The sequence below is a fragment of the Haliaeetus albicilla genome, chromosome 4, assembly GCF_947461875.1.
Source record: "Haliaeetus albicilla chromosome 4, bHalAlb1.1, whole genome shotgun sequence".
Classification (NCBI taxonomy): domain Eukaryota; kingdom Metazoa; phylum Chordata; class Aves; order Accipitriformes; family Accipitridae; genus Haliaeetus; species Haliaeetus albicilla.
Genome location: NC_091486.1, coordinates 41479012 through 41493579, shown reverse-complemented (window position 1 = coordinate 41493579; position 14568 = coordinate 41479012). Strand labels below are relative to the sequence as shown.

General features: G+C 42.0%; 1 protein-coding gene across 6 annotated transcripts in view; it reads right to left on the bottom strand.

Annotated features, from left to right (window-relative positions):
* Positions 1 to 14568, bottom strand: part of UBE2F (ubiquitin conjugating enzyme E2 F (putative)) — an 86272-nt gene that overhangs the window by 2186 nt on the left and 69518 nt on the right. The window lies entirely within an intron of this gene.

Sequence of the window (14568 nt, the reverse complement as noted above, 5' to 3'; positions counted from 1 at the left end):
GCTACATTCCTGTAATGTTAGTCTGAGTCTGAACCTTGCCTTGCACACTTACAGCCTGTTATTAAGTATGTTCAACACAAACACACCAGGTGGCCTGTGCTCCAGATTCAAGTGGGGTGTTCACAGCAAAGTGCTTCTTGCTTGATTTCTAGCTCCCAGTTTTGCATGCATAGAATATAAGAAACCAACACACGCAACAGATGAAGAGGTTTTGAACGCAGTGTCCCGGTGCAGTGGAGCTGCCTGGAAAGCCAGGGCTGCGGAAGCACCGAAATCCTCTGCCCACCCCGTCAAGGCTCTGCTTTTACTAGGAAGGGCACGGGGTCCTGCTTTAAACAATGTACCTTGTCAGCTCCAGGTTTGCCAATAGATAAAAAGATGCTCCTTGAACACACCCTGAGCGTTCTGGTACAGTCCACTCAGAGCTAAATGAAACATTTGCAGACAGAGCAGCAGTTCATGACTTTAATGCCCCATGAAAATAATGGCCATTCATTGTTCAAGGACTTCAGTATCAGGTCTTTTTTACTTTTTTGTTAGCAGTAGATAAAAGCTGAGCACTGCAATATGCACCATGACTTTCTATTAGCACTGCTAAGAAGGTCTGAAAAGTAGCAAGTAGTCACTTTTAATTGTGATGCTTGTTTTAAAAATGGGGAGACTGCTGTTTTCCCCTGCAGGGGCATGGAGTAACCCATTCTGAAATTTGTAATATATGGCAAGATACTTAGAAACAGAAATCATCAAAGCTAAAATGTCCCCTCCCCAAGCTAACTTTGCCTGCTTCTAGCTTGACTACATCAGCTGTGTGTCCCCCTTTTTAAAAAAAAAATAAATTTGGATTTCCCCCCATGTCTTGATCAGCATTTAGCTATACACTGCCACTAAAACTTGCTAGACATCACATCACACCAGAATAAAGCAGTAATACAGCCTTTTTGCTACAGCTAGCCTTGGAATGCATCGATATTTCCTTGGCCCCAACACCACGCTTCAACTTCCTGATCAGCTCCCTTTACAGAGACTTGGTTTTCTGCCAGTGAGTTTTTCTATCAGCAAAAGGATAAAGGTTATCTCATGGTTAAAGTCCCAAACCAAAGGATCAGAGAAGAACTACGATCCAACCGCAGTGCTGTCCATGATTTCGTTTTCCAACTGATAAAGCGCATCACAGAGATGTCCATGAACTATATGTAAAGTGCTCTGAATCTCAAAGAAGTCTAAAACACATTTTATGGCCAAAAATATCATAGGTGTGGAAACAAAGGTATAAATGCACTTTAAAAAAAACACCCATCGCTAACGGCTCTTCTCAAGAGAGGTACAGATCTATGCTTTGGAAGAAATAAAAGCAGAGAGCATAAATTACAAGCATCCATTACAGGAAATCACTGTAAGATGCTTGACACCTTGGCGTCGGGCAGTAGAAGTTCAGCTGTGGAGAGGAACCCTGCGAGGACAAAACCCAACTCTTTAGGGCTGCAGAAATCCCTTTCCTCCTTAGAGGCCTATGAGATGGCCTGTCTGCACTGTTAAGAGAAAGGAGCAGCTATTTTGGCATAATATGGCAATTGCTAAAGGCAATATTCTGTGTAGTGACTTTTAACTCTGCTGCAAGCATACCTGTTTCCATGCTTGTACAACCGTACGTTAAGTGTGCTAAGAAACTAATGCTACAGAGCTAATGCCGCCTTCATTTTAAGTAAGATTTCAGATACCAGGCAACTTCAATCCTTTGACGACAGCTACAATAGCCAAGTATCATGTTAGGGTGGTTTTGAGTAACTACTTATCAACAACATGTCTATTAGAGTGGTTCCCAGATATCAGGCTGCCTCAGGCAAGAAGAGTCTCTAGGTACCTTGAGTTTGTTAAAATATCACACAAACAAAAGAAAAGTGACCTTCGGAATTTGTTTTCAGTGCTGATACATTGTGATCTACATTGATGAAAACTACAAAATTACTCATAATGGCAAATGATGCTGGAAACCACTAATTTACTGGTTATGATGCTCATTCTCAGTATTACAGACTGATCGCTTGCAGCAGCAACACTCACTGTCAGCCTGTTCTTGGGCAGTCACAACATCAGAACACGGTCACAACACTCTATCTGATAAATGAAGCCTTTTGGACTCATCATGTTACTGGGGTATAGAGCTAAATAAAAGGCTGTTAGCTACAAGAAGGAAAAAAGACCCACCTTGGCAATACCATCGATCTTTTAGAATAACCAAAACAGCAACACTTCCTAGTAGTTTCTTGCTTGTTTTGCAACTATCCAGGGTCACTAACAATCTTAGTTACAATCCCCAGTGTAGTGGAAACTGAATGAATTAACCAAGGACTTGTTTGTGTGTTATTTCCTACTCTTGCAATTCTCCGAGACAAGTCACTAAAAGAAATTGGGCACAAGGCCCAATACTACTGGACACGCAATAGGGCCAACTGCATCTTTGCTGTATCTGCAATATCTAAGAGCAGTGCAGTACAGACAGCTCAGAGCATCCTCTGCTTTTTCACCCATACCTTTATGAGGTTTTCAAATGGGAAGACGGGCTCTCAGCAGTGACTTAGCAGAAGCAAGGCCTCAGCGAAGAAGGAAGGATCCAGAAATCCACACTGTCACTTAGGCTGACTCACCAGATGAAGGAACTGACAGCATTGGCAAGAATATATTAACACGGTACTGACAGCACGTGAACCTCATTGCCGAACAGGAGGTTCTCATCCCATAGCTGTAATACGCCATCTTCACATGCCATATGGCTTAACAGTTCCTGATTAACAGGGGGCACTTTTCTATGTGCACATCTGTTTATGTGCAATACTGAATAATGAGAAGTAAAAAAACTAATCAGAGCAGCACATATTCTGCATTATAAAGAGGCATATACAAAATACTGCTAGGAATGCTAAGGGAAAGAAGAGGGACTCATTTCATGGGGAGTGGAGCTAGAGACGCATTGTTCACCAGACACGTGGATACTGTGTGTGGAAGCACCCACTGCCATGCAGCACGTACCTGCCCTGCTACTCTCTGCAATGCAAAGCAGTGCATTTTACCCTTTCTTAACTTCCCCTTAAGGACAGATGCCACGTGTTGGGACCACCAGAAAGATGGGCTAGAAGGCATGTTGTGCAAAACACCTACTTTAAAAAAAAAACAAACCAAAGCCTACCCACTTGAATGGAGCTTCTTTCTCTGATTTTTTCTGTGGGTGACTCCGAGGAACTGTACCCAGCCCTGAGCCTGCATGAGTGCCCTGAGCCCAAACCATCCTTTGATGCCAAGACAGACACTGATGAGAAAAAGCATACCACATCCCATGGTCTTGATACTGAGAGGGAGAAGAGTCAGGTGGTTAGCTGCTGGAAATCCCCCACCATCAAAGCAGCTCATGTCAATGACCACTTATGCTCCTGCCAGAATGCTCATCTAGCTGATGGTGGTGGCTGCTCTGTCCCATGGGGCTCCTGCCATGTCCCTCCGGACCTGGATCACATCCCACTGCTAGCCTGGCCAGAGGCACAGCTGCCTGTCTCTACGCTGAAGTAGTTTCCCATGTCATCAGAATTGTCAGGCCAAAGACTGATGAAGGGGGAGAGGGTTGACTGTTGTGACATTTTACTACAGAAGCACTGATATTATAGTCCATGAAATGCCATCAGAAAACTCAGCCAGCCTGACAGGCCATCAGTGAGTGCTGGAAATACCACCTGGAGGAGCTTTTCAAAGGGAAAATCCAATTTTAAACTACCATCATTTGCCCTTCACGAACCTCACTGCACAGTATTTCACAGATTTCAAGACAGAAGACAGATGGAGTAAGAGACTGACAAAACTGCCCTTGAGTTCTCTGGAAATGTGCAGGGTGGTGGGGAGGAACAAGGCTTGGGCTGGGTTTCTGTCTGGGAGCAGTACCTGCCGCCTTGCTGTGTTTAGCGTGGAAGGACACACAGACCCAACTGGAGAGGTCTGTGCTTGGTGCTAAGCCAGGAGACAGGCCTCCTCTGTGCAAAACAGAGTGATGTGATTCAGGGACCTAAATTAGGCACTGGTCTCATAGCATGGGAAATTTGAAGCTCAGACAATGCCAGTACCCGCTTAGCGCAATGGCTAGCCCATCACACAGCACAGTAACAGGATGGACAGCACAAGTATCAGATTATACGATTCAACAAATGCCTTACCCATACCTTTTAAAGGAAAAAAAATGTATATGATGACCAGCTGGGAACAGGAAACTAATGAAAATGTAAACAAAACAAACCATTGTAACTCTAAGCACACTCCAGAAGAGCACAGCAGGCTGTTTCCCAGCTCCAGCCGGATGCTAAGCGGTACAGATGAGCCTGGACACAGCTCCGTAGGGAGTGAGGGCCTCACCGCCCTGCCCCACATGCCACCCCTATAGCTCCCAGGCACTGGGCTGCAACATGTCCCCGCTACCCCACCTCAGGGTCCCTGTCCTATCCCAGTCCTCAGCCTGGATAAGCAAGACCCTGGTAGAAGCTCAGCTCTGAAGGTACTCAGTTCTCAAATCCATTTATGAGAAGAAACCATCTGAAGTAGGAGAGTTTATATGATTTTGGGGCAGACCCAAAGGAGCTTTGCCCTGAGCTGCGGGGAGGCGAGAGGGAGAGAACAGCGATACTTGAGTAGCCCTGTGGGAAGTATTTGCTTCATGAGTAACACTAGCCAAATCACCACTTCATTTTGATGAAAATCATATGGGGACAATCAATTGAAGGGAAATTCAAAATCCATCAGTGGATGATGAGTATGGAATATAAGCCATGACATATGTCACAATATCATTAACTGAAAACTGGGTTACAAGACAGACCATAAAGTTAAAACATACATCCCATTGAACTTCTCCTGGGTGTATTTTTGTACCTAAACAAATAAGTTTTCTTTATGTAAAGAAGTTTATCAAATAACTTTAAAGCAGATAAATATATATATATATATTAGTAAGAATTCTGGCCAAAGACATTGATTTCAAACAACTTCACTAATTTCATGATTTTCATTTGTACTGTATGTTCTTACCAGACAGCATATTTGCAGTGATTTGCATTAAGAAAATACTAAAAAGTAAATCCTTATCTAATCAGCTTTAGAAAAAAAAATACTGACTCATGTAATATTAAAACAATTCACTTAAGTCTCAATGATGAGCTGTTCGTCTTAAAAACATGCCACACAAATAAGATTAAAAAGAGGAGAAAAAGTTGTTACTACAACCCCAGTCCTTGGTCAGAGTGGTAATTTATCACAAATTATGTGTCTTTGAGGAGCACTTGGGAGAGAATATATGGATGATTATGGAAACAAAAGGAAAACAGCCACCCCAAAACCACCAGCAGAGAATCATAGTTTACAATTTATAAAAGGATACTGAAGCACACACTCAAGAACCAGGTACCTTTTCAAAAACTGGGGTTTGACCTGATTTGGCACCTCTAACAGAAGAGACTTTATTTTTTCAACAATTTATACTGCACTGAGTTGTACTGATTAACTGCTTGCCTATTATTAAGCTTTTAATTTGAAAAAGAGAGATCTTCTCAGTTACCCAAAGAAAACACAATAATTCCCCTGTGACAGCTACCAAAGAAGTCTGGAAAAGTTGTAATGGAAACTTTATCTCAAGCATTTCTTTTTTTTTTCCTCAAACACAAATGTATACATAAGAATTACACAATTAAAAAAAACCAAAACAGAACAAATTTAGCTCATTATCCTTAATATACCCATTAGTGGTACCACTTCACACTCTGCAGTATTTGGCAAAATTTTTCTTCTTCCTACTCAAAATACTGACCTCAGTTTCTGCCCTCAAGTATGTTAGAGACCAGAGACTATTCCCCCCTCTTTTGGGGCTGTGTGTTCACGAGGTTGAAGGCTGTACTGGCCAGTCACTACAGGAAAATGTGCAGTGTACCACATCTGTTCTTCAATCGTGACTACAACCACCCAGATACTGTGACAAACTCTGATCTGTCTTCACATAGTTTTGATTTACAATTCCGTAAGATTCAAATGGAGACAAAAAAAAACCCCAAATCACAAAAATACTCAATTGCTCCTGTTCTTCCCTCCTTTGTGTTAAAGCAAGCAATGAAATCACAATAATAAAAAAGCACTATTTTAACAGAACACTATTTTAATCCAAAGTTTATCACCAAGGTCAAATTCCAAACAATTCGTCAGGACCTTACTTGCAGTTTTACTTAAAGCAGAGTTTAGTAAAGGGGTCTTCTGAGCACCAGAAACATGACGTTACTTAGCTCCAGCCAAAGCTTTAGGAGGAAGATATAATAACCAGGTAGATTTACCCGTTAGCCCTATGAATTATATTTAAAGCGACCTTTTCTTTCTTTTCCATCTTGCAGGAATTGAGTATTCACACCCATCAACCCCCACACACCCACTCTCAGTTAAAAAGGAGCTGAATGAAACCTTTGAGTAATACAAAAATCTCAAGTATGAGGTGTTTTTCCAATTCATGTTCATGCCTTGCTATCATTTCCCTGTCATTGTTTTATTTAGCTCATCCCCTACGCTGTCTAAAGAATTTTCCAAGCCCTGTAATTAAATTTTAGTTCTAAGAAGAAAGAGAAGAGTGGGTGGTGAAAAACCTATACATAGGTATCTCCCATGCCTAGCAGATATAGACAAAACTGCATCAATCTTCACGGCCCATGTTCTCTACTTCAGATTTTAAACACCATTTGTAGACATCAAGGAGTTCTGATTTTGCAAAATGATGAGAAAATGCTTTAGTAGATCTCTTTGGTAGCTAAGTCCTAAGCAGAAAAAATGGTGGAATTTTCACTGCAGGGGAGGAAAAAACCCCCAAACCCCAAAAACGCCACTCCTATTTTTACTGTGACTATTTGGAAAAAAGCAGCATTGCGGGGAAGAAGAGAAATATCAGGTTTTGGGCCCTTTTTCTGAAAAATATCTGTACGTATAGGCAGGTTACAGAATTGATGTGAAAAGTTGTGACCTGCCTGCCAGGACACTGCTCTGGGGAGAAGTCAAAGATGCACTGCAAAGATAGAGCAAAGCATTAGCATGCTGAACATGAAGCAGCACATCCATTTGTTTGAGATTCTCAGATTTTAAGTAGGAACCATTTCCCTCGTGCTTCTACAAACTTTCTGTTGTATGCCAATGAAGCAAAGATAAAGGGAAAAAAAGCACTCTCTGAAGTTATTGGAAGAGGAAAGGGGTATGGATTAGGAGGCAGGGTGTGAAAGCTTCCAGGGTAGCCCAGAAGAACTAAATCTAAATCCCATTTGTGCAAAGGAGAGGGAACCATGCCAGCTGAAGAGGGTAAAACAGCTTCCCCAGGAAAATCATTCCCTGGATCAAATGCAATGAAGGTCCCGACGCTGTTGCCAAATCTGCCCTTTGGCTTACAGTGCAGCTTGGCTGGAGGCAGACAGTGGAGTCTTTTGCAAGTCTTCTGGTCATATGGCCGCAGTACCAAATGACTTGGAATTTGCCTTGACTGTGAACGATTTGCTTATTACCGTTTATGATTTCACCCAGGTTGCTGAAAACAAAGAAAACCTCCTGGGAGTTAAACCAGGGAACACAGATTGCTTGGTCACTCAGTGTCTGATGTCACGCGTTTGTCTCCCTGCTCCTCCAACGCTACAGGGTCAGCCCATGGCTGGCGCCAGGCACACTGGCTGTCTTGTTGATACAACTATTAGAAAGGGTTATAGAGAGAGCCCTTCAAGAAAATTACCTGAATCGTCCCAATTACACTGATGTTAACCTCCTCTGTGCTGCAAATACACTTCCATCCATGAGGATGCCACTCATTCCCAAGAGAGGATATGTCCTCGGGATCTGAGATCTTAATGGATAAATTACAAGAGCAGAGGAAATTGGAGCTGCCTGGGTCTGGCGAGGGGGTTTTTGCAAGTCATACTCTACTCGAGTCAAATGATATTCAAACAAACCTGACCCTGCAGGTGAGGCACATGGGAAACTCAGCTGAAAGAGGTCAGACTCCTTGTTTGCATTCAATGACCCTGCTGTATGTTTCAGTTTTAAAGCCATGCATTTTTCTAAAGAATGCAAAGCAAAAGCTTTCCTTTGAACCCACTTATTTGCCTAAAGCACATAAAACAAAAGCTTTAAAACGTCTGCATTTCTTCCACATTTCTATCGTTACCTCAGCAAGTCAAATAATCTGCAAAAGCTTAATCAACTTTGCTGAATCTGAAAGAGGCTCCATCCATAATCAAAGTGTTATGAAAGGTGGATAATGGTTTCTATAAATACTTTTACCATTAGGAAAGTAATGTGTTTCCTATTTACATCTGTTAGCACAATTAGCAGCTGTGCTGTTGCTCATTTGCACATGCCATTTAATGTACTTTATGCTCACTGGGAAAAGGCTTCAAAAGGCTGTAACACGGACACGGAACAGAAAATGGGGAGGTAATCCAAGAAAAACCCCAGCGCAGTTCTCTAAATGCAGGAATATTGCAGAAAACCAAATATGTATTCTTCTGTGGCTGCCACAATTCCAGTGAGAACAATAAACACCAAACAGGGTGGTTGGGTGTGCAGAGGAAGTGAAGTATCTACTGCAATAAATAGGGAGATAGATAAATAAATGCCATGACTCACAGGGAGAATTCTTATGAAAAGATGTTTTTGGACTGGGATGGTACTGTTGTTCTTAATAAGACAGTTAAGCTGCAATCAAAGAGTAATAAAACCCCCACAACAAAAATTAAACAGCCTCCAAAAAACTGACAAGTTTGAAAGCTTTTGGGGCTAAATTCTTTTCCAGTGCGGTAAAAGCTTGAAAAGCTAAGGTTAGACTCTAATGCAGCAGATCAAGTTCTTCCCTTGAGAAGCTCCTTCTACCACTTACTGACTCCTAAATCGTAAATGTGGCATCCACAGGCACTTGTACTGGCTGGAGACCTGTGGTCTGAAACAAATGGCTCGAAGAGAATTTCAGGACAATGAAGATGCCGGACCTCTAGCTCTGATGCGCACATTGGCTGTCTGTTATTGCCTTGCTGACATCTTCTGGTGTCACAGCAACATGTGTACATCCCCATCATCAGCATGAAATTGAATCGGTACGTGGAGCAGCCGACGTCTGAGCGGTGGCAGTGTATGTCACGAAAGCGAGGCTGCAAGTTCTGGATCAGTTAAGAGTATTTTGGGATTCATTACAAATATGGGAAAAAAAGTTTGCTTACACAATAGATGACAGGCTTGTCTGGCCAAAGGTGAATATATACTTCAATTCCTCTGATACACTTTGTGGGTGCATTTAATTAGAACAATTCTTCAATGTTTTGTAACCCCTTTTAGAAGAAATCAGGAAAGAGATACTCGATTCAGTATCCAGGAATAAATGCGAGTTTCTTATTTTACTTGAAGAAGGTTAAAAAAAACCCTCACACTTTCACCACGTCACAGTTTTGTACTGTTAGAAATAAAAAGCAGTGTTCTTGAAAATGTTCAGAACCAGCTACTTCCTATTAGGAAGAGACATTTCAGGATGTCAATGGCTGGTGCAGGGCTATCAGTTTAAAGAAGGGAATGAAGGCAAGTGGAAAACCTCATACTAGACACAAAGACAGATCCCAGTCCAAGAGAAGCTCAAACATGAGTAAGTAAAACAGCACAGCAAGGATGAGACTACGCTAATTTAAGCAACACATCAACTCAAATATTCTACAATGCAAACAACATGAGAGCAAGATCTGGGCATGCCTCCCCTTGTCAGCTCTAACATCCCTGTCTTGACAAGTACTACACAGCCTTTCTGTTGTCCACCCTTCCTTGAGCCAACTGCACCAACCAAGTTGTTGACAAAGTCCAGCACTGAACAAATTGAAGATGAAAACAGATTAATTTGAATCCTAAATTCTTGGACCCAAGATCACAAATCAAAAGCCTGAAGAGTTCCTGGAGGCCCAAGGTCCATCCTGGTCACTCTTTCTGAGTCTCTTTGAAAGAGCAGTGGGAGAAAACGCACACAGAATGGGTCAAAGGAATGGAGATGGCTGTCCTGGGTGGAGAAATCTGCTGCGTGTTTGTAGTACAAAAGGTAGCACTGAGAACAACGGTGAGGTCAGCACTCCAGCCTCAAACACTGCAAGTCTTAGAAACCATTTGTAATGATGACCCCGCAAAGCAATTACTCATACATTTAAGTACAATGCATCAGTGTTACAAGCTCTGGGACAACCAGCTGAGATCCCTGGTAAAATAAACAGACGCCAAGAAGAAACAGAATATTTAAGAAGAGAGAAAGGTAGTAAAGAGGTCAAGTTATAGCTTACCTATGTCTTTATGCATTTCTCTTGCAAAGATTAATTGAATCATCCCATAGAAAGAACTGTCTGGAGAACTGTCCTGAAATCTCCTGACATACCTCAACTGGAGATGAAGCACCAGGAAATCCAGCAAAGACCAAGGGATTCCACCCCTGTAGCAATCACCACATTTGGCAAAACATTTCTTATGCTAATGGGTTTTAAAAACAATACCTTCTGTTTCTATGGGTATAGAAGTAGCTGTATCACCTCAAACTCTTTTCTGCCATAGCTCTGGATCCCACAGCAAACGCTTGGGAACTTTCTTTTTCATTATAATTTCTTGCCAAGACAGACTATGATGTCACAAACTTCCCATCAGAATAATTCCAAGATCACGTGGAAGAGTGAAAGTAGAGAAGGAGAAATCCAGTTTACAGATGAATTGAAAACAACTAAAAATGGTAAGAGGTAATCCAATTAAGATGTTCAGACATTATGAAAAGGATAGCAGAATGCATGCAAGCAGAGCAGCTAGCACGATACAGTATACAACTTTACAATGGGTTTTACAATGCCACTCTTTCTGAAAACCTTGAGAATTACTAATGCAAGCTGAAGAAGCAGTAGCTTCAAAGCCTTGACCTCAATTACTTCTTCAGCAATCTTAATAGCATACATCCTTCTATTGTTGGAGTAAAAGCCAGCAGTACTGAAAATGAAAAAATGAGAGTTCTGCAAAAATCCCCTAAAAATTAATGTATACAGATAACTAATTACTTCAAATGTGGCTAAATACGAAAGAGGAAAAAAGACAAATGCAAGTAAAAATATGCAGATCTCGTGATCAGTATGAAGTAATGGAACTCCCTGTGGTGCTTGAATAGCTTGCGGGTAGTTCCCTTTACTAGAATAAAGCTTCACTTAGTGTGCAAGAGTATTTGCAACCTACACATTTTTACCCATACAGCTAGGGAATATCTAGCACAATCAAGAAAGGGCTTTAAAAGGCACATTCAGCAAGCAAAGACAGCAAAATCTGACTGCTTACAGATTTGCAGACTATCCTTACTCCTCCCTGCCCCACCTCCTCCAATACAGCTTTTCCTTGATACTCTACCACCTCCTCTCTCCCAGGAAGAGCTGCAGTTCCCTCACCCTCTTGGGTTGCACCCAGGTCTCCTTGCCATCAGCTGAGGGAAAGGCAAAGCACATGGTCTGCTCTGAGCTGTGCATGCCCACACAGACCTGATGGCAGCCCACCCATCCTGGTGGGTCCTGGGTGAGCTCACATGGCAGACTTTCCTGGTGGCTCACTCACAGACCATCCTCTCTTTGCTGCTGCTGACAGTTTTTGTGACAGTTACAGTAACTGGATTTAAATACTCTGCTGCTCTGTCAAATTTGGCGGAAATTGATGTATGTGTTTAAAAACTACAGGGATTGAGGGGGAGGCTGGGATGAGGACAGATGGATGGCATCACTGCATAAGCCTTATTCCTTTACACAAAAAGGCTAAAAAGCAAAGCAATTGCTGAAGGGTCACTTCAGTGAAGCTCCAGGACAACTTGATTCAGTATAGTCTAGATAAATGGACAGTGAGGTGGACTGAACCACCTGAAGCGCTGGGCTCAGGAGGTTGTGATCAGTGGCATAAAGTCCTAGTGGAGTACTCAAGGGGTTGATACTGGGGCCAATACTGTTTAACCTCTTCATTGATGACCTGGATGAAGGGGCAGAGTTTGCTGATGATATAAAACTGGGAGGAGTGGCTGATACACCAGATAGGCATGCTGCCATTCAGAAGGACCTTGACAGGCTGGAGAATTGGGCAGAGCATAACATCATGAAGTTCAACAAGGGGAATGCAAAGTCTTGCCCATGAATAACACTATCCACCAGTACATGCTGGGCACTAACAAGCAGCTTTGCAGAGAAAGACCATGGGGTTCTGATGGTCACCAAGCTGACCATGAACCACCAAAGATGACCACTAGTATCCTGGGCTATACTATGAAGAGTACTGGCAGCAAGTGAAGGGAGGTGATCCTTTTACTCCACTCAGGCCTTATGAGACACATCTGGAGTGCTGTACCAAGTTCCAGGCTCCCCAGGACCAAAAAGACAGGGACTTACTGGAGTAAGCCTAGCAAAGGGCCACAAAGATGATTAATGAATTGGAGCACCTGTCATGGGAGAGATTGAGAGACTGACCAGGACTGTTCAGTCTGGATAAAAGAAGGCTTGGGGGGACTGTAATGGGTATAAATACCTGATAGGAGGCTGCAAAGAAGACAGAGCCAGACTCTTCTTAGTGGTGCACAGTGACAGGGTGAGAGGCAATGGGAACAAATTGAAATACAGGAAATTTCTTTTAAACATTAGAAAGAATTGTTTTACCGTAAGGGTGGTAGAACACAGGAACAGGTTGCCCACAGAGGCTGCAGAGTCTCCGCCCTTGGAAATACTCAAAATATGACTGTACACGGTCCTGGGCAACTTGCTCCAGCTGGCTCTACCATGAGCACAGGGGCTGGACTAGACGATCTCCAGAGGTCCCTGCCAACCTCAGCAACTTTGTGATTCTGTGAAATACCTTCTGAAAATGTCTCAAGGATAAAGCGCTGGAAAACCTACAGGTACAGAACAAACAGCCCTCCTAATGTGATTCAGAATCAATGGTTATGCTGGGCATAAGCAAGAAAGAACAAATCAATGTTTCTATCAAGACCTTTAACTTGCAGTTACATTAAAAACACAAGCTTATTTTCATGGAACTTGCCAGCTGCCTAGCAAAGTTTTCCAGTGTCTCCTTACTCAATTTCATCATTATCCATCATTTTATATTTATTCAAATTATTCTGCTGCTGTTACAAGAATCTTAGACTGACAGGCTCCAAAATAATATCCAACTTTTATCAGAGAAGTGAAAGGATAGAAAACAGAAATCATTCAAGAACGACAGTGGCACTGAGGTTGACGCGTCTGTCCATACCATAGTGATGCACCAAACATAGGAACATTTTGTTAAAAGTATAATTTTTAGTCTTAAGGAACAGGGGAGGAAAGTGTCAGGCTTGTCAACTCAGTAATTCCTTTACACTCAGCTCCACAGAAACTCTTTTGTTCTACACCTAGTTACTATTATCTCATATTCCAATATGTTCAAGACCAGATTGTTTAGCTTATAATATATGGATGGAGTCCCCTCCTTCCCCTACCCCATTACAGTTGGTTTTGTTGTTTTTTTGTTTTTTTTTCATTTACAGACTAGGAATCTTTAATAAAAAAATTACTTTAAACCTGAAGTGCCCTGCAGTTCTGTATCTCTCCCCACCTACAATAATTTACATTCATCATGTTAAATTGATTGCTTCTAATGATTAAGGCAAAAACTTTCCTTTTCACCTATTTTAGTAGCTATCTGTACTGTACTGCCTCGTTCACGAAATTATCCTCCTGATGGCAGCCTTTATTCTTATTTTTAAAAAGATGGCCACAGATTTTAACCACACACAAGAGAGAATTTCCTTTCAGCCAAGGAATTATAGTTGGGACTGCCTGTAGAATGTAGTAATTATATCACCGATGAGTAACCACTCATCATAAGGATGAGTGAATGGTGTGGAGCCACTGCCAAGACATTAAAAGCAACTCTTTTCCCAGCAGCACAAGGAGAATGGTTTCAAAAACCCAGGTGAAGCCTCTTTCTGTCAGTGTTACACAGTGCCAAAGAGGGGCTCCTCAAAGGAGGACGGCTATCTGAAGCAATTCAGACACAAGAGTTACTTACTGTTAGGGACTCAATCTTAAGACTTGCACCGATTTCCTTGCCAAACATTCTCTACTCTGTTTATCACAAACTTGGGCTGATTGTAGGGTTGAAGTTTAAGACAAAAGAAAGAAAACCCGTAGGACAAGTGTCTCAGCTGTGATTGCAGTCAGTGCAGCACAGTGCTGATTTAAACCACAGTCCAACCTCAGTTCTGAAAACCAGAAAAGGGGTTTATTTTCCAGGCAGATAAAAAAGCAAAATGTCAAGCTTAGATTACAAAATTGGTTGCTTCTTCCTTTGTGCATTTTAGCTTTTCTATATAACAGGAACCTTTGGCACCTACAAGTAAGAAGGGCAACACAGCAGAGAAAAGTCATCTGTCTTTATTCCTTCAAAACTGAACTTGTCAGAGCAGAGATAAAATAAGTGAGAAAGGTTGTCTGTGTAGGAACATTACAGCAAGACTGAGACACA